Source organism: Sciurus vulgaris (assembly GCF_902686455.1).
Source record: "Sciurus vulgaris genome assembly, chromosome: 16".
Classification (NCBI taxonomy): Eukaryota; Metazoa; Chordata; class Mammalia; order Rodentia; family Sciuridae; genus Sciurus; species Sciurus vulgaris.
The window spans coordinates 68,492,023-68,516,469 of NC_136477.1; the positions used below are offsets into that span (position 1 = coordinate 68,492,023).

A 24,447-nucleotide genomic window follows, 5' to 3' on the forward strand; every position below is an offset into this window, starting at 1 on the left:
GTGTTCCAAAAACTAAGAGAAGAAAGAGGAAAGGGAGGAGTCAAAATTTACAAGTCTATTCTATTGAATTTACCAACTCCACCAGTCCCAAGCTAAAAGAATGAGGTATATTTTGGCATAAGATATTGAAATTAAGAGCCAGACAGGTCATAGAGAAAAACAATTGGTCAACACTTTGAAGAGTTAAAACCAACTTTAAGATTTGCCACAGGTGAAATTCAGAAGATTAAATAGTGAGTAGAACATTTCACATTATCTGAAATCAGAAATTAGGCAAAGAAATAGAAGAAAAGATTAAACCTAGCTATATTGACACCAGTGTTCAAATTATATAAGAATGCTGTTATTTGGAAATGAAATAAATCAAGAATGCACCTAGTTATGATTGTGACTAAGGAAATTGAAGTATTTTATAGTAAACATAATTTCAAATTTCATTTTGTGGATTAAACCTGGAAAATAAATGTATGTGTTTCACAATTGTTTGTAAGGGAAATGATAACTTTAATATATTTGATAAATTTTTTGCCAGTAATAGCATTACTGTAAAAATGTATTTGCATCATGCCTGGAGTGTTTCAGAATTAGAGTATCAATATCAGACAGTGCTCAAACACACTGTTTCTAAAGATTCCAGTTTTTAGAGTAGTTTTAGGATTATGGGAAAATTTAGAGTAAGGTACAGAGACTTCCTGTCTATCTCCCCCAATCCAATGTGCATAGCCTTACCATTATTAACATACTCCAACATAATGGCACAGTCTTTATAATTAATGAATCTAGCGGAGATCTCTGGCCCACAGGTTGCTTCAGGGACCAGGAGAGGGCAGCCAGGGACTTCCCCAAGCAGCCTGGTTTCCTCCGGCGGGAAGCGCCTTTCTAGGCTAGCTTCTCGGAGCAGACCACCCAGTGAGAGCCTTTCAACACAGAGCCAGCCACAAGCCCCCAAGCCAGTGGAGACCTCCAACATGCAAGCAGCCTCTGGGACCAGGGCAGGGCAGCCAGAGACCTCTCCAGGTGACCCTGCCCCCTCCATCCACAGGCTTTATCCACGGGGCGATCCAAGACGGCAGACTAGAGGGTGACTGCATCTACAGTCACTCCAGAACCCAGGATTCAAAAAGGGGAGGCATTGAGAAACTCGGACTAAAATAGAACCACGGGGTGAGTCTCCCCAACCCGGTGAAGCTCAGGCTGGGTGGCAGGCCCAGAAAGGGGTGGCTTATCAGACTAGGGCAGGGCAGCTAGAGTCTTCTGCAGGCAACCATGCACCCTCTGGTGGTGGGCTTCTCCCACATGGCCAGCTTCTAGGAACAGGCCCCCCAGTGAGACCCTATCCACACAGAGCCAGCTCCAAGCCCTGGAACCAGTAGCAGGCTAGGGGCAGCTTTCTTCAGAAGCACTGCATTATCAAGTTACTCCAAGACTTCAGGCTACTGAAGGCTGGGAGGTGATACACTGGAAATCTATAGGGAGATTATAAGCCAATAGAGGAAATCTGCAATATTACAGAGTCCCACTGAAGGCATTGAAGGAGGAGATGAAAGAGCAAATGCAGGCATTAAATGATTGAACCAATCAACAGTTAAAAGAGCAACTACAGGAAGCAAGAGATCATTTCAATAAAGAGTTAGAGACACTGAAAAAAAAATAAACAAACAGAAATCCTTGAAATGAAGGAAACAATAAACCAAGTTAAAAACTCCATAGAAATCAAAACCAATAAGATAGAACACCTGGAAGACAGAACCTCAGACATTGAAGACAAAATATTTAATCTTGAAAACAAAGTTGACAAAACAGAGAAGATGGTAAGAAATCATGAGCAGAATCTACAAGAATTATGGAATGAATAATGAAAGGCCAAATTTAAGAATTATTAGGATTGAGAAAGGCTTAGAGAAACAAACCAAAGGAATGAACAATCTCTTCAATGAAATAATATCAGAAAATTTCCCAAATCTGAAAAATGAAATGGAAAAGCAAGTACAAAAGGCTTATAGGACTCCAAATACACAAAATTACAACAGACCCACACCAAGGCACATTATTATGAAAATACCTAACATTCAAAATATACACAGAATTTTAAAGGCCTCGAGAGAGAAGAATCAAATTAAATTCAGGGGGAAACCAATATGGATATCAGCAGACTTTTCAATCCAGAACCTAAAAGCTAGAAGGGCCTGGAACAACATTAACCAAGCCCTGAAAGAAAATAGATGCCAACCAAGAATCTTATACCCAGCAAAACTTACTTTCAGATTTGTCGATGAAATAAGATCCTTCCATGATAAACAAAAGCTAAAGGAATTTACAGAAAGAAAGTCAGCATTACAGAACATTCTCAGCAAAATATTCCATGAGGAAGAGATGAAAAACAATGATGCAAGTCAGCAATGGGAGGAACTAGCCTAAAGGAATAGCTTAATAAAGGAGAAACCAAATCATGTCAAAAAAGAAAAATGAGTCAAATGACTGGGAATACGAATCATATCACAATAATAACCCTGAATGTTAATGGCCTGAACTCATCAATCAAAATACATAGACTGGCAGATTGGATTATAAAGAAAAATCTAACAATATGCTGCCTGCAAGAGACTCATCTCATAGAAAGAGATACCCATTAACTAAAGGTAAAGGATGGGGAAAAACATACCACACACAAGGACACAGCAAAAAAGCTGGAGTATCCATCCTCATTTCAGATAAGGTGGACTTCAAGCCAAAACCAGTCAGAAGGGATAATGAAGGACATTTCATACTGCTTAAGGGAAGCATAAATCAGCAAGACATAACAATCATAAATATCTATGCCCCAAACATTGGCTCATCCATGTCCGTCAAACAAATCCTTCTCAATTCCAGAAATCAAATAGACCACAACACAATAATACTACGCGATTTTAACACACCTCTCTCACCACTGCATAGATCTTCCAAACAAAAGTTGAATAAAGAACCCATAGATCTTAATAACACAATCAACAATTTAGACTTAACTGACTTAGATAGAATATACCATCCAACAAAGCATGAATACACTTTCTTCTCAGCAGCACATGGATCCTTCTCTAAAATAGACCATATATTATGCCACAAAGCTACTGTTAGCAAATACAAGAAGATAGAGATACTACCTTGCTCTCTATCAGATCATAATGGATTGAAGTTGGAAATAAATGACAGAATAAAAAACAAAAACTTATCCAATACCTGGAGATTAAATAATACACTATTATATGATGAATGGATAACAGAAGACATCAGGAGGGAAATAAAAAAATTCTTAGAAGTAAACAAGAGGAGTTTCAAGATTGTGGACTAGAGGGCGTCTGCATTTCATGTTGCTCCAGGACTCAGAATTCAAAAGAGGAGATATTGAGAGTCTTGGGACCAACTCAAAGCAGCTGGGTGACTCTCTTCCATTGGCAAAGCATCCCGGATGGGGCGGTATTCCCAGAAAGCAGGGAACTTTGTGAAGTAGAGCTGCCCGGCAAGACACCCCTCCTCCCACTGGAACAGTGACCTCGGACAACTGGAAGCATCATAGAGGAGGCCGCTCAGCACAGCGCTTGGACTCGGAGCAACCACTGGGGCTCCAGGTGGTGGCCCAGAGGAGGGGCTGTGAAGAGAGCTGTTTGGACTCAGAGCGACCACTCCTGAACACCAGGGCCTGCCTGGAGGAGGAGGAGGAGCATGGCGAGTCCCTTGTACTCAGAGTGACTGCACCAGAGCTACAGGCAGTTGCCAGAGGAGGAGCTGCATGGAGAGCTGTTTGGACTCAAAGTGACTGCTCCTGAATGCTGAGGCCTGCCCTGAGGAGGAGAAGGAGGAGCGTGGCAGGTGGCTTGGACTTGGAGTGACTGCATCAGAGCTACAGGTGGTTGCCAAAGGAGGAGCTGCGCGGCGAGCTGTTTGGATTCAGAGCAACAGCTTCTGAACACCGGGGGGCTGCCTGGAGGAGCATGCTTGGACTCAGAGTGACTGTCACACAGTGAGTTGCTTGGACTTCTACTGACCACACCGGAACACCGGGCAGCTGTCCAGAGGAAGAGGCATGCGGTGGGTCACTGGGACTTGAAGCGATTGTAAGGGGCACCAGGTGCCTGCTCAGAGGAGGGGTCGCATAGCCAGGCAATTAGGTGCAGAGGACCCTTCCCAGGACATAAGAGGCTTCTTGCTGGAAGAGCCACACAGAGACACGCTTAGGGGCAGAGCGAAATTTCCAGGACTGTGGGCAGATTCTCTGAGAAGAGGCAGCCTAAGGAGACTCGTCTGTGAAAGGTGAGGCTCCCAGGCCCAGGAGGTAGGTACAGGCCCCTGGGAACATTGCAGAGGAAGGCAGCCCAGGTGGTAGTTGTAAATTGAGGGGAACCTCTAGGAGGGGAACTGACCAGTGAGAACTCCCCACTGGGTGAGTCTTTCCTGCCAGGTGAGGTTTTCTCAAGAGGACAGAAAAACCAGAGACACAGGCCCAAACAGACCTTGCCTCATCCCACAGCCTAGTTCCCCTTTGGATGACCATCGGTCAACAAGTGGAGGCACCTCTGCCCACTAGCAGGGAATATACCCCACCTGAAGGCCACCACTCCTAGAGAGGCAGCTTCCTTGTGGAGCACCGCACTATCAACTTCCTCCAAGACCTCAGCCTACTGAAGGCTAAGAGGGGATATATTAGATCTTCAGGGACATTATAAGTCAATAGAGGAAATCTGCAATATCTCAGCGGTCCACTGATACCTGAATAATATGAGAAAACAAGGGAAGAAAATGCCCCCCCCCCAAAATCTAGAAGTTACATCAATAAAACCCAATGACAGCATGGCAGAAGAAATGACAGAAAAAGAGTTCAGAATGTACATAATTAAAATGATCAGGGAAGCAAACAAGGAGATGAAAGAGCAAATGCAGGCACTGAATGATGAGATGAAAGAGCAAATGCAGGCATTAAATGATCACACTAATAGACAGTTAAAAGAGCAAATACAGGAAGCAAAAGATCATTTCAATAAAGAGCTAGAGACACTGAAATAAAAAAAACAAACAGAAATCCTTGAAATGAAGGAAACAATAAACCAAATTAAGAGCTTCATAGAAAACATATCAAATAGGATAGAACACCTGGAAGACACAACCTCAGACATTGAAAAGAAAATATTTAACATTGAAAACAAAGTTGAACAAACAGAGAAGATGGTAAGAAATCAGGAACGAAATATCCAAGAACTATGGGATATCATGAAAAGGTCAAATTTAAGAATTATTGGGATTGAGGAAGGCTTAGAGACACAAACCAAAGGAATGAACAATCTATTCAATGAAATAATAGCAGAAAATTTCCCAGATCCGAAGAATGAAATAGAAAACCAAGTTCAAGAGGCTTATACGACTCCAAATACACAAAATTACAACAGACCCACATGAAGGCACATTATAATGATAATACCTAACATACAAAATAAAGACAGAATTTTAAAGGCTGTGAGAGAAAAGAATCAAATTAAGTTCAGGGGGAAACCAATATCGATATCAGCAGATTTTTCAATTCAGACCCTAAAAGCTAGAAGGGCCTGGAACAACATTTCTCAAGCCCTGAAAATAATTGATGCCAACCAAGAATCTTATACCCAGGAAAACTTACCTTCAAATTTGACGAATAAATAAAATCCTTCCATGATAAACAAAGCTAAAAGAATTTACAAACAGAAAGCCAGCATTACAGAACATTCTCAGCAAAATATTCCATGAGGAAGAGATGAAAAAAAAGAAGCAAATCAGCAAAGGGAGGAATTATCCTAAAGGAATTGTCAAATAAAGGAGGAACGAAGTCATGTCAAATAAATAAATAAATAAAATTAAAAAATGAACCAATTGACTGGGAAACCAAATCATATCTCAATAATAACCCTGAATGTTAATGGCCTGAATTCATCAATCAAAAGACATAGACTGGCAGATTGGATTAAAAGAAAGATCCAACAATATGTTGCATGCAAGAGACTCACCTCATAGAAAAAGATACACATAGGCTAAAGGTGAAAGGATGGGGAAAAACATACCACGCACAAGGACACAGCAAAAAAGCTGGAGTATCCATCCTCATTTCAGATAATGTGGACTTCAAGCCAAATTTAGTTAGAAGGGATAAAGAAAGACCTTTCATACTGCTTAAGGGAAGCATAAATCAGCAAGACATAACAATCATAAACATCTTTGCCCCAACAGTGGCTCATCTATGTATGTCAAGCAAATCATCTCAATTGCAGAAATCAAATAGACCATAACACAATAATACTAGGTGATTTTAACGCACCTCTCTCACCACTGGATAGATCTTCCAAACAAAAATTGAATAAAGAAAACATAGATCTCAATAACACAATCAATAATTTAGACTTAATGGACATTTATAGAATATATCATCCAACCAAGAGCGAATACACTTTCTTCTCAGCAGCACATGGATCCTTCCCTAAAATAGACCATATATTATACCACAAAGGTAATGTTAGCAAATACAAGAAGACAGAGACACTACCTTTTATTCTATCAGATCATAATGGATTGAAGTTAGACATAAAATGAAAGAGTAAAAAACAGAAACTACTCCAAAACCTGGAGATTAAACAATATGCTATTATATGATGAATGGATAAAAGAAGACATTAGAAAGGAAATTAAAAAATTCTTAGAGGTAAATGAGAACAAAGAAACATCATAACAAAATCTCTGGGACACTATGAAAGCAATACTTAAAGGAAAATTTATTTCATGGACTGCATTTAATAAAACAAGTAAAACTCAACAAATAAACGACCTAACACTACAGCTTAAAGCCCTAGAAATGGAAGAACAGACCAACACCAAAAGTAGTAGAAGACAGGAAATAGTTAAACTCAGAACTGAAATCAATGAAATTGAAACAAAAGAAACAATACAAAAAATTGACAAAATAAATAGTTGGTTCTTCGAAAATATAAAAAAAAATTGATAAAACTTTAGCTACACTAACAAAGAGAAGAGGAGAGAAAACCCAAATCACTAAAATTCGGAGTGAACAAGGAAATATCACAACAGACCAGAGTGAAATACAAAACATAATTAGAAGCTATTTTGAAAATCTATACTCGAACAAAATTGAAAATTTGAAGACATCAACAGGTTTCTAGAGACATAATAATTGCCTAAACTGGACGAGGAGGACATACACAATTTTAATAGACCAATTTCAAGTAATGAAATAGAAGAAGTCATCAAAAGCCTACCAAGAAAGAAAAGTCTGGGACCAAATGGGTTCTCAGCCGAGTTCTACAAAACTTTAAAGAGCTCATTCCAATACTTCTCAATGTATTCCATAAAATAGAAGAGGAGGGAACCCTCCAAAACTCATTCTATGAAGCCAATATCACCCTGATACATAAACCAGACACAGACACATTGATGAATGAAAATTTGAGACAAATATCCTTAATGAACATCGACGCAAAAATTCTCAACAAAATTTTAGCAAATCACATACAAAAGCATATTAAAAGGATAGTGCACCATGATCAAGTGGGTTTCATCCCAGGGATTCAAGTTGGTTCAACATCAGGAAATCAATAAATGTAATTCACCATATCAATAGAATTAAAGTCACGAATCACATGATTATTTCAATACATGCAGAAAAAGCATTTGATAAAATACAGCACCCCTTCATGCTCAAAACACTAGAAAAAATCGGGATAGTGGGAACATTCCTTAACATTGCAAAGGCAATCTATGCTAAGCCCATGGCTAATGTCATTCTAAATGGTGAAAAACTGAAAGCATTCCCCCTAAAAACTGGAACAAGGCAGGGATGCCCTCTTTCACCACTTCTATTCAACATCATCCTTGAAACTCTAGCCAGAGCAATTAGACCGACCAAAGAAATTAAAGGGATACGAATAGGAAAAAAAGAACTCAAACTATCCCTGTTTGCTGATGATATGATTATATACTTAGAGGAACCAGGGCTGATGATATGATTATATACTTAGAGGAACCAGGAAATTCCACCAGAAAACTTTTGAACTCATACGTGAATTCAGTAAAGTAGCGGGATATAAGATCATTGTACATAAATCTAATGCATTTTTATACATAAGTGATGAATCTTTGGAAAGAATATTTAGGAAAACTACCCCATTCACAATAGCCTCGAAAAAAATAAAATACTTGGGAATCAATCTCACACAAGAGGTGAAAGTCCTCTACAATGAGAACTACAGAACACTAAAGAAAGATATTAAAGAAAATTTTAGAAGATGGAAAGATCTCCCATGATCTTTGATAGGCAAAATTAATATTGTCAAAATGGCCATACTACCTAAAGTGCTATACAGATTCAATGCAATTCCAATTAAAATTCCCATTATGTGCCTTACAGAAATAGAGCAAGCAATCATGAAATTCATCTGGAAGAATAAAAAGCCAGATTAGCTAAAGCAATCCTCAGTAGAAGGAGTGAAGCAGGGGTTATTGCAATACCAGATCTTCAACTCAATTACAAAGCAATAGTAACAAAAATGGTATGGTATTGGTACCAAAAAAAAAAAAAAAATCAGGTAGATCAATGGTACAGAATAGAGGACACGGACACAAACCCAAATAAATACAATTTTCTCATACTACACAAAGTTGCCAAAAATATGCAATGGAGAAAAGATAGCCTCTTCAACAAATGGTTCTGGGAAAACTGGAAATCCATATGCAATACAATGAAACTAAACCCCTATCTCTCACCCTGCACAAAAATCAACTCGCAATGGATCAAGGCCTTGAAATCAGACCAGAGACACTGCATCTTATAGAAGAAAAAATATGTCCAAACCTTCAACTTGTTGGCCTAGGATCAGACTTCCTTAAAAGGACTCCCATAGCACAAGAAATAAAAGCAAGAATCAACAACTATAATAGATTCAAACTAAAAAGCTTTCTCTCAGCAAAGGAAACTATCAGTAATGTGAAGAGAGAGCCTACAGAGTAGGAGAATATCTTTGCCACTCATACTTCAGATAGAATGCTGATTTCCAGAATATATAAAGAACTCAAAAAACTCTACACCACAATACAAATAATCCAATCAACAAATAGGCTAAGGAAATGAACAGACACTTCACAGAAGAAAATGTACAAGCTATCAACAGATATATAAAAAAATGTTCAACATCTATAGTAATAAGAGAAATGCAAATCAAAACCACCCTAAGATTCCATCTCACTCCAATTAGAATGGCGATTATCAAGAACACAAGCAACAATAGGTGTTGGCGAGGATGTGGGGAAAAAGGTGGACTCATATATTGCTGGTGGGGTTGCAAATTAGTGTAACCACTCCGGAAAGCAATATGGAGATTCCTCAAAAAGCTTGGAATAGAACCACCATTTGATCCAGCTATCCCATTCCTTGGCCTATACCCAAAGCACTTAAAATCAGCATACTACAAAGATACAGCCACATCAATGTTCATAGCTGCTCATTTCACCATAGCCAGATTGTAGAACCAATCTAAATGCCCTTCAGTTGATGAATGGATAAGGAAACTGTGGCATATATATACAATGGAATATTACTCCACCATGAAGAATGATAAAATTATGGCATTTGCAGGCAAATGGATAAATTAATTGAACAATACATCCCAAGATATTTAAAACATATGAAATTGAATATGTTAAATTACTATGTATGTATGCACATGTTTTTACATACGTATATATTTTTAAAAGGAATAATTCAATTTTATTTAAGTAGGTCACTGAAAGTCCCAGAAAAGTTTCAACTTCATAATAAGCACTTCATAAAATGTAGTTCACTTATAAAGAAAAACCTCAATTTTCATAAACAACAAACAACACATATTAAATTGTTAATACTTTAGAGACAGCCATTTCATAAGTCACCAGTTCTTAAAATTTGGGGGTCAAGACACTTTTAAAAAATTATTTGTAGATGAACAAAGTACTTTCATTTATCTATTTATTTATTATTTATTTATTTACTTATTTATTTAATGTGTTGCTGAGGATTGAACCCAGTGCCTCACACATGCTAGGCAAGTGCTTTGCCACTTAGCTACAACTCAAGCCCCAGTCAAGTTTGTTTGACAATAATATTTTATGCAAAATTCCAATGTAGGAAGTGTAAGAAAACTGGTACAACTGAAATAGAAGCCTCTAGAACTCTGCTCCCGATCTCCTGGTCCAACCCTTTTGAGGCTTCTGAGGCAACTACAAGTTTCCTTAAAGCATTATATTAAAATAGGTCATACAAAGAAGTATACCTCTGTTTTATTGTATTTTGTTTGTTTGCAAGTGTATCAAATAATTTTGTTACAGAACTTAATGCCATTAACTCACTTAAAAAATCAACATGAACATGAGAAAAGGATAAACACACTCAAGGCTCACCAGTCCTTGGAAGACAGGAGGGAGCCCTGAACAGGGAATCCACAAACCTTTTTCCTTATGCCTGATGTCTCTGTGTCCATGTTCACTCCAGGCTTCCACTTTCTGTCACGTCTGACAAGGGGAGAAAACTGACTAGAAGAGTCATGGACCAGAAGGTCACAACCAACTCTGAATATATATGATGCAAAGGGCTTGTACAGTCTAGTCTGTAACTCTGAGAAAGATATTGGATGTGCACTGTCAAACACCTATACCTCACGAAGTTTTACTGCCCTTTGATACTGAGCTTTCACTGTAGCTTCTGTTTATCCTAGAACACAAACCCTCAAATCCATGTGCAGTCTCCATGTTCAAGTATAAAGTTGTTTGAGAACCACCCTAGTGGCTGTAGTGTCCATAACCTGTGGTGTGTAGTGGGTGTCACACCCTAGGACAAGCAGGTCCAGTGGCAGCCCAATGGAAGGGGCACACATGGACAACATTCTCAGTGCTAAATTTCTTCCTGTTCTATTTGGGCACTGCCCCACATTCAAGGTAGAAATATTGAGAAGAGTGCCACCCCCTTCCACCCCCCCCACCCCCCCCACCCCCCACCCCCGCCTCCCACCAAATGAAGTCATGCTCTCAGAGAACAAAGATCCAAGTCATCACCATTAATTAAATAGAACTTTCCAAGGTGCCAGGAATATTCTTAGAAGTGTCCTGGGATGGGGCTGGTGGGTCCTGGCTCTCTACTCAGAAAGAGGCTCAGCACAGCTTCTTTTTTCTGGGCCTCCAGAAACTTATGAATCACTCCTTCGATCTGTGGATTGAAACTGTGGTTGAATTTTTCTGGATTCACCGACTGAGAAATAATCCTGTCTATTCCTGCTTTCAGCATCCCAGACTTTCTTGAACTATGTTCTGCCTCAGCCCGTTTCATAACTGGTTCTTGTTCATTGTAGGATTCCATTTCTGCTTGTCCAGATGTGTCCACATAAATCATCTTTTTGCAGACTATGGTGTCTGCCTTGGGTACCTAGGGGGCGCATTCATGCAGGAAGCTTCTGAATCCCATGGGAAATTGCAGTCCAAAGGGCGTGGCAAGTTTGAAAATAGGCCAGCGCCAGAGAGCGGACCTGGGAGTGGAGCCGCCTCTTCCAGTAGCCGTTGCATGGGGACTGTGTGTCCTGACCACGGTGTCACAAGCCAGAGCCTGCATGGGGACAGGCGCTTTTTGTTTTCAGCGTGGGCTCACTCACAAGTGGCGAGGGTGGTGTGCAAAGGGTTTGTCCCGGACAACTTCCCCAGGCCTTTTGCAGGCTTGGGACGCCGCCTGTCAGCCTGGCGCCTCTCCCTGGCCTGACCCAGGTCATTCCTGCCCAATCAGGTGCCCGCAGCGCTCGGTTCTCCTTGCTCAGTGACAGCGCGCTGCCCCCTGAACCTGTGGGCACCAGGCAGATACAGGGGAATGCTGTGGTGACGACCTCCTAGGGCCCCAGCAGGAAAGGCAAAGTTCGGCCCAGGCGATCTGGATGGTGGGCACTGCTAGAGCTCCAGCTGCATCAGTTCTGGTTGCTGGCGCAAGGTAAGTGGATGCTGAAGACGGGTGTCCTGGGGTGGGTGATGGAAGGGCGCGGGCTCGGGTTGGCACCTGCTGGGTGGTTTACAGTGGGCGCATGCTGGGTGGGCTCCAGCTTTCAAGCCCTGTCCCAGGGGCTCAGCATCACAAACTCTGCATGCAGGAGCTCCTTCTGATTCACCAGATTGGGACTGTGCATTGATAGGTCTGGAGGCGGTGGATGGGTTATTGCAGTGTGCCTTTAATCTGTGCGGGAATTGGAGGAGAGGAAAACTGAGCTGTGGAGGGGAAATGCTAGAAAAAACACCTGGCATGCACAGCATTGTTTTGAGTATTAAATGGACAAAGCCCTTTCCAAACATGAAAGGAGGACTTTCAAATGGCAATCATTATTAGAGTGTTACAGAAATATAAGAATGAGACGACATTTAGACTACTGAGGAAGAAGAAAAAGATCAGTATAGGGCAAAGCAAAGTCAGAACAAGAAGGCAAGAGGAAGAATCATGCCATTTTTGAATGTAGGGATAAAGGAGCTTTATAAAATACCTGTTGTAACTAGGAATGTAGCTGAGTGACAGAGTGCTTGCCTAGCATGTGCAAATCCTGTATTCAATCCCCACTACTGCAAAAACAAAAACAAAAAAAAAAATGAACAGAAAACATGTTGGTTGGCACTGTCAACTACTAGAATCAGTTAGGCAGTGGTGTAGAGAATTGGGTTGTGGGAACAGGGGATTAGAAGCTGTACTGAAATGATAGCAAGGCTGCTCAAACAAGAGTAGAGTACAAGTGAAAGCTCCAACAGCAGGAGAGGCCTTAGGGATTTCCACTTGGCAAAATGGACTGTGTGCATATGGAGAATGAAGGAAAGAATGAAGTTGGAGATAATTCCTAGGTTTGTGGCTTGGAAAATCCTTGAAACTAATTATTAGAAATACTTGTTTTTACTTTAAGATGAAGACTTTGAAATGGCTGTCAAGAAACTTAATGGAAAACTCTATCTGGATGACTCAGAAAAACATAGGCCATTAGATAAAAATATCCAGCAGGTATGTTAAGTTTAAATGACTAATTAGATTTTTTTTTACAGCAAATCATCTATTTGAAATGTACTTCCTGATCTGATGATCAATAATAATCAATTTTATTTATTTAACATATCCTTGTTCCTGGTGATTTAAATATTTGAAAAATAATGCTACCTGAAAAACATAGGCCTCTTGGTTATCCTTGCTCTCCTTTAGTATTCATAGGTCTTGTTATCTGGGTCTTTGGATTACATTGAGGCCCAGTGAAAAGATGATCATTGTCATAGAGTAGTTGGACTTCATCTAATTTTATGTTTTCTTTTGCTTGCATCGTATGGATTTTTCAGATAATGAGAAAAAATATGTTATTGTTTGGGAAAAGTAATCCACAGTTGAAGAGAAAGGAAAAGAAGATTCAGTAAAGCTCCCACCTACATTTTTTTGTGAAGTCTGCAGTGATACTGATGAGGACAATGGAAATATGGAAGACTTTCAGTCAGAGCTTCAAAAAGTTCAGGAAGCTCAGGGAAGAATTTCTTCATTGTTTTCCTTTTGGTTCCATTGACTTTGTTGATGTAGTAAGCAGTAGAATGTTCTTAGCAAATGGTAATGATGGGTGAGGCTAGCAGATAGAGTGAATCTAAGTAAGTGGAGAGGCATATTATTTATGAATCGGTATACTCAAAAAGTAGTTAGGATATTAGATTTTTCAAAATTGAGCTAGGGATTTAAGGTGCAGTGCCAATCAAAACTTCACCAGGATTCTTTGAAGATATAAATGAACTAATTCTCAAAATTTCTATGGAAAGTTACGATTGTATGTTTGTTATTACTGATGAACCCACACTCAGACATTATCACCCAGAGTTTTGAGTTTTTACCTAAAATGGATATCCAATTTTGTCAAATTTTCTTTACTCCATCTATTGTTGCAATCATGGAACTTTTTATTAAATCTATGAAGTATATTGATTTTTGAATGTTCAGGAAACCAACATTGCATTCCAGGAATAAACCTCAATCATGGTATATAAATTATAAATTTTACATGAATTCAGGTTTGAGTAAAATTTGCTACAACTTTTGGATTTATATTTATCAGGGGTATTGGTCAGTATTTTTTTTTTTTTTTTCTGGCATGCGGGCACATATCTCCTTCCCTCAACATAGACATGTTCTCCCTCATTAACCTCCTGTACCATTAGGGCATATTTGTTACAATTATAAAACCTATATTCATGTATCACCACACAAAGTTTATTGTTTATATTAGGTTTACCCCTTGTCTTGTATTTTCTGAGTTTGGACAAATACTTAATGAATGATGTGTACACCATTAGACTGTCCTACAATGTAATTTCACTGTCCTGAAAAGTCCTCTCTTACATTCCTGATCCCCATCCCTATCTGCCACTGATCACATGGTTATTGGGCTCTGTTTTCTAATATCTTTTAGATATTAATGGACATTTATTTATTTATATGCAGTGCAGAGAATGGAACCCATTGCCTTACATGTTCCTGGCCCATACTCGATCACTGACCTGCAATCCCAGCCCCTCTTTGTTCAATTTCTAGGGTTGGTTAAGAAGTTGATTTTGATCATATTTGTAATTGCTTTTCTTGTCTGCAAGAAGGGGTGTATTTATAATAGCCCTCTCTCTACCACTTTAGAAGTGAAAAAAAGACCCCTTTGTCTTGATCATCCTTCATTATCCCTTGTTATGTTTCTTTTATCTGCTTTATCTGGTAAAAAAAAAAATAAAAAGATTAACTCAATCATATTTTTGTATTTAAGTATATGTATTTGTGTGGTATAATCTTTTTTTAAATTTATTTTATCGTAAACAAATGGAATACATGGTGTTTCTGTTTGTACATGGAGTAACTTCATACCATTTGCCTAATAATTCATTTACATAAAGTAATGGTGTTTGATTCATTCTGTTATTTTTCCCTCCCACCCCAACCCTCCAACCCCTCTTTTCCCTCTATAGATTCCCTCCTTCCTTCATTCTTGCCCCCCTCCCACCCCCCATTGTGTGTCATCATCCGCTTATCTGTGAGTTTATTCGTCCTTTGGTTTTATGAGATTGGCTCATCTCACTTAGCATGATATTCTACAAATTGATCCATTTGCCTGCAAATGCCATAATTTTATTATTCTTTATAGCTGAGTAATATTCCATCCTATATAGATACCACAGTTTCTTTATCCATTCATCAATTGAAGAACATCTAGGTTGGTTCCACAATCTGGCTATTGTGAATTGAGCAGCTATGAGCATTGATGTTGCTGTATCTCTGTAGTATGCTGATTTTAAGTCCTTTGGGTATAGGCCGAGGAGTGGGGTAGCTGGGTCAAATGATGGTTCCATTCCAAGTTTTCTAAGGAATCTCCACACTGCTTTCCAGAGTGGCTGCAATAATTTGCAGCACCACCAGCAATGTATGAGTGTATATTTTTTCCCCACATCCTCTCCAATACTTATTGTTGCTTGAATTTTTTATAATCACATTCTAATTGGGGTGAGATGAAACCTTAGGGTAGTTTTGATTTGCATTTCTCTTATTACTAAGATTTTGAACATTTTTTCATATGTTTGTTGGTTGCTTGTAGGTCTTCTTCTGTGAAGGGTCTGTTCATATCCTTAGCTCATTTGTTGTTTGGGTTATTTGTATTCTTGGTGTAGAGTTATTTGAGTTCTTTATATATTCTGGAAATTAATGCTCTATCTGAAGTATGAGTGGCAAAGATATTCTCCCACTCTGTAGGCTCTCCCTTCACATTGCTGAGTTTCCATTGCTGAGAGAAAGCTTTTTAGTTTGAATCTATCCCAGTTATTGATTCTTGCTTTTTTTTCTTGTGCTATGGGAGTCCTGTTAAGGAAGTCTGATCCTAAGCCAACAAGTTGAAGATTTGGACATACTTTTTCCTCTATAAGATGCAGTGTCTCTGTTCTGATTTCAAGGTCCTTGACCCATTGTGAGTTGATTTTTGTGCAGGGTGAGAGATAGGGGTTTAGTTTCATTCTGTTGCATATGGATTTCCAGTTTTTCCATTTGTTGAAGAGGCTATCTTTTCTCCACTGCATATTTTTGGCACCTTTGTCTAGTATGAGGAAATTGTATGTATTTGGACTTGTGTCCATGTCCTCTATTCTGTACCATTGATCTACTGTTTTTTTTTTTTTTTTTTGGTGCCATTACGATGCCATTTTTGTTACTAATGCTTTGTAGTATTGTTGAAGTTCTGGTATTGTGTTATCCCCTGTTTTATTCTTCCTGCTACGATTTGCTTTAGCTATTCTGGTTTTCTTATTCTTCCAGATGTATTTCATGATTGCTTGCTCTATTTCTGTAAGGTACATCATTGGGATTTAAGTGGAATTTTATTGAATCTGTATGTCACTTTTGGTAGTGTGGCCATTTTGACAATATAAGTTCTGGCTATCCAAGAACATGGGAGATCTTTCCATCTTCTAAGCTCTCCCTTAATTTCTTTCTTCAATGTTTTGTAGTTTTCATTGCAGAGATCTTTTCCCTGTTTGGCTAGATTGACTCTCAATTATTTTATATTTTTTGAGACTGTTGCAAAAGGGGTTGTTTTCCTCATTTCCCTTTCAAATGTTTCATTGTTTATGAATAAAAATGGTTTAGAATTATGCGTGTTGACTTTGTAGCCTGCTATTTTCCTGAATTCATTGATGAGGTCTAGAAGTTTTCTGGAGGAGTTTTTTGGATCCTCTAAATATAGAATCATGCCATCAGCAAATAGTGATCACTTTAATTCCTCTTTTCCTATTCGTATCCCTTTAATTTCTTTAGTCTGTCTAATTGCTCTGGCTAGAGTTTCGAGGACAGTTTTGAATAGAAGTGGTGAAAGAGGACATCCCTGTCTTGTTCCCATTATTAAAGGGAATGGTTTCAGTTTTTCTCCATTAAGAATGATGGTGGCTATGGGCTTAGCATAAATAGCCTTTACAATATTCAGGTATGTTCCTGCCATCCCTTTTTTTCCCTAGTGTTTTGAGCATGAAGGGTTTTGTATTTTGTGAAACACTTTTTCTGCATCAATTGAAATAACCATATAATTCCTATACTTAAGTCTTCTGACATGATGCATTACGTTTATTGAATGACGGATATTAAACCATCCTTGCATTCCTTGGATGAGCCACTCTTGATCGTGGTGCATGATTTTCTTAATATGTTTTTGGATACAGTTTGCCAATATTTTGTTAAGGATCTTTGCATCCATATTCATCAAGGATATTGGTCTAAAATTTTCTTTCCTTGATATGTCTTTGCCTGGTTTGGGTATGAGGGTGATATTAGCATCATAGAATGAGTTTTATAGAATACCCTCCTTTTCTATTTCCTGTAATACTTTGAGAAGTATTGGAATGAGTTCTTCTTTGATGGTCTTGTAGAACTCAGCTGAGAATCTGTCTGCTTCTGGGCTTTTCTTGAATGGTAGGTTTGTAATGACTTCTTCTATTTCATTGCTTGATATTGATCTGTTTATATTGTGTGTGTTCTGGTTGAGTTTGGGAGGAGCATATGTCTCTAGAAATTTGTCAGTGTCTTCAGTAGTTTCTATTTTATTGCAATACAGATTTTCAAAGTAGCTTCTCATTATGTTATGTACCTCAGTGGTGTATGTCATGATATTTCCTTTGTGTTCATGAATTTTAGTAATTTGAGTTTTCTCTCTCCTTCTCTTTGTTAGTTGGCTAAGGGTCTATTTTGTTTACTTTTTCAAAGAGCCAGCATTTTGTTTTGTCAATTTTTTAATTGTTTCTTTTCTTTCATTGATTTCAGCTCTGATTTTAATTATTTCCTGTCTTCTACTAATTTTGCTGTTATTCTGTTCTTCTTTTTCTGGGGCTTTGAGCTGTAATGTTAGGTCATTTAGTTGTTGACTTTTCATTCTTTTCTGGAATGTGCTCCATGCAATAAATTTTCCTCTTAGTACTGCTTTCGTAGTGTCCCAGAGATTTTGATATGTTGTATCATCTTTCTCATTGACCTCTAAGAATTTTTTTATCTCCTCCCTGATGTTTTCTGTTTTCCATATTTCAGTCAATAGCACATTATTTAGCCTCCAGTTGTTGGAATAATTTCAGTTTTTTATTTTGAAATTGATTTCTACTCTCAGTTCATTATGATCTGATAGAACACAAGGAAGTATCTCTATTTTTTTGCATTTCCTAAGGGCTGCTTCGTGGCATAACATATGGTCTATTTTCAAGAAGGTTCCATGTGCTGCTGAGAAGAAAGGGAATCCACTCGTTGATGGATGGAATATTCTATATATGTCTATTAACTGTAGGTTATTGATTGTGTTATTGAATTCTATGGTTTCTTTGGATGGTTTTTGTTTGGAAGATATATCTAGTGGTGATAATGGTGTGTTAAAGTCACCCAGAATTATTGTGTTGTGGTCTATTTGATTCCTGAAATTGAGAAGGATTTGTTTGATGTACAGCGATGCACCATTGTTTGGGGCATAAATATTTACTATCATTATGTCTTCCTGATTTATGGTTCCCTTAAACAGTATGAAATGAAATGTCCTTCTTTTTTTTTTTTTTTTTTTTTTTTTTTTTTTTTTTTTTTTGTGGTGCTGGGGACTAAACCCAGGGTGTTGTGCTTGTAAGGCAAGCACTCTACCGGCTGAGCTATCTCCTCAGCCCTGAAATGTCTTTCTTTATCCCTTCTGAATAACTTTGGCTTGAAGTCCACTTTATCTGATATAATGATGGAAATCCCCACTTTTTTACTGAGTCCATGTGTGTGGTAAGTTTTTTCCCATCCTTTCACCTTTAGTCTGTGGATGTCTTTTTCTATGAGATGAGTCTCTTGCAGGAAGTATATTCTTGGATCTTTCTTTTTAATCCATTCTGCCAGTCTATGTCTTTTGATTGAATTAGTTTTGGTCATTAACATTCAGGGTTATTATTGAGACATGATTTCTATTCCCAGTCATTTGGGCTTATTTTTGGTTTTTAACTTGCCTGGGTTTCTCCTTTGAGTGGTTTTTCTCTAAGGTAGTTCCTCCCATTGCTGACCTACATTGTTGTTTTTCATTTCCTCCTCATGGAATATTTTGTTGAGAACATTCTGTAGCACAGGCTTTCTATTTGTAAATTCTTTTAACTTTCGTTTATCATGGAAGGATTTAATTTCATCCTCAAATCTGAAGGTTAGTTTTGCTGGGTATAGGATTCTTGGTTGGCAACCATGTTCTTTCAGAGCTTGAAATATGTTGTTCAAGGCCCTTCTAGCTTTCAGAGTCTGGGTTTAGTAGTTTGCTGCTATCCATATTGGTTTCCCCCATATGTAATCTGATGCTTTTCTCTCATGGCCTTCAAATCCTATCTTTATTTTGAATGTAGGCATTTTCATTATAATGTGCCTTGGTTCGGATCTGTTGTGATTTTGTGCATTTGGTTTTCTGTAAGCCTCTTGTATTTGATTTTCCATTTCATTCTTCAGGTTTGGGAAATTTTCTGATATTATTTCTTTGAATAGGTTGTTCATTCTTATGGTTTGTATCTCTGTGCCTTCCTCAATCCCAATAATTCTTAAATTTGGTCTTTTCATGATTTCCCATAGTTTTTGGAAATTCTGTTCATGATTTCTTATCATCCTCTCTGTTTGGGCAACTTTATTTTCAAGATTAAATATTTTGTCTTCATTGTCCGAGGTTCTGTCCTCCAAGTGGTTTAGTCTTTTGATGGTATTTTCCATTGAGTATATTTTTTGGTTTATTGTTTCCTTCATTTCAAGGATTTCCATTTGTTTTTTTTTTCTTTTTTTGAGAACCTATTTATTGAAATACTCTTTTGCTTCCTGCAGTTCCTCCTGCTTATTGGTATTATCATTCATTGCCTGCATTTGCTCTCTTATCTCATCCTTTGCTTCGTGAATCATCTTAATCATGTATAATCTGAAGTCCTTTTCTGACATTTCTTCTACCATAGTGTCATTGGATTCTATTAACATAGAATCTAGATTTGTTTGGATCATTTTCTTCCCTTGATTTTTCATGTCGTTCATGTATCTTCCCCTCTACCAGTGCAGATCTGGGGTATTGTAGATTTCCCCCTTTAGGCTTATAGTGGCCCTATAGATTTTCAAAACCTTTCTTTAAGGGGAGATCAATATTAGCAGTGCCCAATTCAGACACTATGCAATCCTAGAACAAATAGCCCTTATGAGGACAATAACAATTGTCATAATAAACAGAATTAGTTCAAATTTTATCTTTAGTAATACAAACAGATTTGCAATAAGATCTGCAGTTTCTAATGGAGGACATAGAGGACGCAGAGGGATGTAGAATGTAGCTGTTAATGGGATAAGAAAAGAATATACAGAAGTTCTAGATAATAGAAAGGGTGAGAGTGTAATCAAAAGAAATTTGAGGTTAGCATGCAAAAAAGCAAGAAAGAGACTCTGAGGGAACAGGTAATCAAAAAGAAAAGAGAGCAAGAAAAGTAGAAAAATAAAAACTTAAAATTTTTCAATAACGAGAAAATAGAAAATCTACAGTATAACAGTCATATAGTAATGAAACTTCCCAGTGTTGAGAAGCCTGATGCATAAGAGGTACATGACAATGAGCTTCAAGTCTCCAACAGGCATTTCAGGATGGGATTTGCCCCACCTAAAGATTGGAGCTACAGCTTCCAGGATTATCCAAGGTGGCCACTCTGGCTTCCAAATGTGTTGGCAAATGGGGAGCTGCAGCCTGGTGTGTGGATTTGGTCACCTCGAGGTCCTGGAGGCGGGGTGCAGTTGGTCAGGCAGGGGTCCTGGAATTCGGGTGTGTTTCATGTGATTACGGGTACTGGAGGCCAGGTGCAATCAGTCAGTCTTGGGTCCCAGTGATAGGATGCAGTCAGTTGGTCTGGGGGTCCTGGCGGCAGGGAGTAGTCAGTTGATGTGAGGGCCCTGGAGGCAGGGAGTGATTGGTTGGGCTGAGGGATCCTGGGGACAGGGCTCAGTCAGTCTAGCCAGGGGTCTTACAGGTCCTGGCTTTTGTCTCAAAATGGCAGCAGCCCACATGTAACCAAACCTGCAGGTACTAGAACAGTGAACTTCCAGGCAATAGCAGGGAGCTCACGCTCCACTGGTGTTGTGCTGTCCGTCTGCTGTCAGCTGTCAGATAATCGGGAGGTGAACCTTAGGTGGTGGGTGATGGGTAGGTGAAAGGCAGGTGATGGTCAGGCAAGAGGCAGGCAAATGGCAGATGATAGGCACCTCACAGTAAGCAATCTGCACTGAAGAAAGACATCGATATGCTGGCAGACTGCAGGTGATCACAGTAGACAAATGGGATAAACATCAGGGGATCGATAAGCAGGAAAAACTGCCTCACCAAGAAACAGATATCCTCTACTTGAAACCAGAGTTATGGGGGGGACTAGGAACACAGCCTCCCTCTAGTTTGCCATCTTAGATCACCGCCATATTTTGTTTTTACCACCTATATTATAATGATTTTCTTTGGATTGAATTTTGGCAGTTTCTTCAAAAATCTAATTGGATAACGTTTTATTGGTATTTAAACAGTTTACATTTTATTTAGTGTAATTGTCATGGTTAGACTTTTATCATTTCCTTTTTAGTTGCATTTATCCCTTTTATTTTTCATTATTGTTTTTATGTTTTTTCAATTATTTCTATATTCTTCAGAATTCTTTTACATTTTATTGTTGTACAATTATTGTGGTACTAGGAATTGAAAAGAAGAGCTTTGTGTGGGCTAGTCAAGTCCTCTATCACAGAACTATATCACTGTTGCTTTTTAAACTTTTAGTTTCAGACAGGGTCCTGATAAATTACCCAGACAATCCTACTTCAGCTTCCTGAGTCATTTGGAGATTACAGGTGTGTGACAGTTGGCAATTGACAGTTGTGTATTCAGTTTTCAACATTTAATTTTGTTATTGCTCAGCAGTTCCAGGAAATTGTGTATTCTTTGTATTTTTTTATTTTTTGCATTTAAAATCATATCATCAGTAAACATTGATAGTTTTATTTTTTCCTTCCAATCTTTATATCTTTATACCTTTTATTTCAGTGTATCTCGTGAATTTCTAATGTATCTTCTAATATGAAGGAATATTCATACCTTGCTATTGTTCTTAATAAGAAAACTATTTTCTCAATGTTAAATATCATGTTAAGTGTAATTTTTTGGTAGATGTTTTTAATCAAATTTAATAAGTTCCTTCTTCATAATTTATGGAGTTTTTTTATGGTGCTGGATATTGGCAAATGATTTTTCTGCAACTTTTAACATGAACTCAGGATTCTTCTTTCGGCTGTTTTATGAGTACATTTCTGTAATCAGTTTTCACATGTTCAACCAGTCTTCCATCCTTGGAGTAATTCTTACTTAGTTTTGTATACAATTCTTTTCATATATTGACTTTTTCTCCCATATTTTTAAAAATTAGTGAATTATGGTTTGTGCATGATGGGATTTGTTGTATATTCATATATGCATATAATATATTATTGTAATTTGATCAATATCACTCTCCAGCAAATCCCTCCCCTCCACCTCCCAGTCCTTGATTCCTTTTTTCTAATGACCTCCCTTTGATTTTTAGGAGGTTGCCCCTCCTCCACTTTTGCTTTCTTTCTTCTTTATCTTCTGCATGTGAGAGAGATATATGACGATTAACCTTATGAGTTTGCCTTATTTCATGTAATATAAGGGTCTCTGGTTCCATTCTTTTGAATAAATACTGAGTTGTGGTATAGCTGGGTCATGTGGTGGTTCCATGCCTAGTCTTCTAAGGAAACTTTATACTGATTTCCACAGTGGTTGTACTAATTTTGCAGTCCCACCAACAGTATAAAACTTTCCTTTTTCTCTTCATCCTCTTCAGCATTTATTATTATTTTTGTTCTTGATGACTGCTATTCTGAGTGGTGTGAAAGAATTCTCAGTGCAGTTTTGATTTGCATTTACCAAATTGCTAACAATGTTGAACCTTATTTCTTATATTTGTTGGCCATTTGTATTTCTTTCTCTGAGAATTGTCTTTAATTCATTTGGCCATTTATTAATAAGATTATTTGGTTTTGGGGTGTAAAGTTTGGATTTTTTTTTTTAGTGTAAAGTCTTTAAATATTCTAGATATTAATTATCAGAAGAATAGCTAGCAAAGATTTTCACCCATTGTTTAGGTTCTTTTTTCACATTCGTAATTGTTTCCTTTGCTGGGCCGAAGCCTTTTAATTTGATGCTGTCCTATTTCTTAATTCTTGGCATTATTTCCTCTGCTTTTGGGGTCCTATTGAGAAAGTCATTTCCTGTGCCTATAAGCTGTAGTATTGACTGTGTTTTATTCTAGGAGTTGCATAGTTTCTTGAACCCACAGCCTTTTTAACATGTGTTGTACCACTAGCTACACCCACCTACCCTGATTTTGTTGGATATTTTTTTGTTCTCATGAGAGAAACTAGTCTAGTTTTCCTTTGTTGTAATATCTGACTTGGGTATTAGGGTGATGCTTTCCTCAAATATGAGTTATGAAGCCTTCCCTCTGCTTCTGTTTCTTGGTAGACATTTTAGAAATTGGTATTTCTTTATTGAATATTTAATAGAACTCACCAGTGAAACCATCTGAATCTGATGTTTTCTTTTTGGAAGATACTGTTAATTCACTGTCTTTAACATACATGTACAGGTCTATTGAGGTTATTTCTTCTTGTATGCATTTTGGTAGATTGCAATTTTTAAAGTATCAATCTAAATAAAATTTGTAGATATACTGCTGTGCATGATAGTCTTATTTTTACTGTTAAGGTCCATGATCATTAGTTCTGAGTCCTGTTTTGTTTCTGATGTAATTTGTGACTCCTCTCTTCTTGGTTAGCATGGTGACAGATTTTTCAGCTTTTATTTATCTTGACAAAGAAGTTTTGGGTTTTGATATCTTTTTCTTTCTTCTGTTGATTTCCCATTTCATTGATTGCTCTTTTTTAATTTTTATATTTTATAGTTGTAGATGAACAGAATGCCTTTATTTTCTTTTCTTTTATTATTTTTATGTGGTGTTAAGGATTGAACTTGGTACTTCACACATGCTGAGCAAGTGCTCTGCTACTGTGCTACATCCCCAGCCTCATTTCCTTGGTTTCTGATCTTTTAATTCTATCTACTTGGTGTAGGTTTATTTTGTTCTTCTTTCTCTAGTTTCTCAAGGTAGGAGTTTATATTTTGACTGTAGATCTTTTTAAATTGATGCATTTATTGCTCTAAATGGTCAACATCCTTGCTTTCATGGCATCTCTCCAATTTTGATAAGTTGTATTTTAATTTTAATTCAATTCAAAGTATTTTTAATTACTCTTGAAACTTTTTTTGACATGTTATTTATGTTTAA

The 24,447-nt window shown here is 37.8% G+C and overlaps 1 long non-coding RNA gene across 1 annotated transcript in view; it reads left to right on the forward strand.

Annotated features, from left to right (window-relative positions):
• Positions 1-12,479: 12,479 nt before the first annotated feature.
• The window catches only part of LOC306646640, a 35,763-nt gene continuing 23,795 nt past the window's right edge, over positions 12,480-24,447 (forward strand). Inside the window, exon 1 of the long non-coding RNA XR_013759913.1 lies at positions 12,480-13,054. This is a non-coding gene — a long non-coding RNA (uncharacterized lncRNA). The remainder of the gene's footprint in view (positions 13,055-24,447) is intronic.